The sequence below is a fragment of the Fukomys damarensis genome, unplaced genomic scaffold (genome assembly GCF_012274545.1).
Source record: "Fukomys damarensis isolate Sample0158 unplaced genomic scaffold, DMR_v1.0_HiC HiC_scaffold_18, whole genome shotgun sequence".
NCBI lineage: Eukaryota > Metazoa > Chordata > Mammalia > Rodentia > Bathyergidae > Fukomys > Fukomys damarensis.
Window position 1 is genome coordinate 4,868,031 of NW_022900930.1, and position 1,028 is coordinate 4,869,058.

A 1,028-nucleotide genomic window follows, 5' to 3' on the forward strand; every position below is an offset into this window, starting at 1 on the left:
GGGCTGGTGCGGCTGGAGGACTGTGAGTACAGAGCCGGGGGTGGCAGACTGATCCGCCCTCTGAGCGCCCGTGGTGGCCTCTGGCCAAGACCCATGAACAGCTGTGGTGCTTTCAGGATGCTTTTCAGTGCGTCACATGGCCTGAGTAGCCACTGACAACGGGAACAAGTGTGATAGTTTGTTTAGGTCCAGTCCGTCTTACTTGAAGAAAAATGGCAGCCAGTGCTCATATTCTGGTGGTGACAGTTGCAATGCTCAGCAGCAAGCTCAGAGCCCTTGCACAAATTACTTTAGCCTCTCCATGCCTCAGTGTGCTCCTCTGTATGTTGGGGAGAAGGATGGCATTTGTTATGTTTGCTTGTTTTGGGAATAAACATTAAATAAAAATTACTGCTTATTAAAGTGCCAGTTGACCCAGTGGCCTTCAAAAGCTCATTCTGAAGAATCTTTAACATTGGAGTGCAGAGATGTTAAATTACTTGTAGGATTGATAGATGGTACAGTTAGAATGTGGAATTGAGTTCTTTTTCCTCATTAGGGAATGAACGTAATGTCTTCACATGGAGTTGCATCCCCAATTCTTTAAAAAAGTTTTTTTAAAAATTTTGAGACAAGGACTTGCTATGTGGCCCAGGCTGGTCTTGAACTTGCGATCCTGCTGCTACAGCATCCCAGAGTTCTGGGATTCCTGGCATGCATCACCATGCTCAGATACCAAAGCATCAACTCTGACAGCTTTGGCTGTGTGTCCGGATTGGGTGATATTGGTGGCTTAGACATAAGATGGACCTGTAACTGCTTCTGGGGCATTCATCCTGTGGGGCTCTCTCCCAGATCACCATGCCCAAATCTGCATGTTCACATGTCTTGGTCAGGCCAGGGTAAGGGGACAGCCTGAGGCTGTTCTTCCTCCTGTGTAAGATGTTCCACTCCTAGCAGCTTAGAGGAGAGTGGCTGGGACCATTAGTGATGAGCATTCAGAGAGGCCAGGGCTCTGTGGAGCAGCCACTGTCACAGGAACAACAACA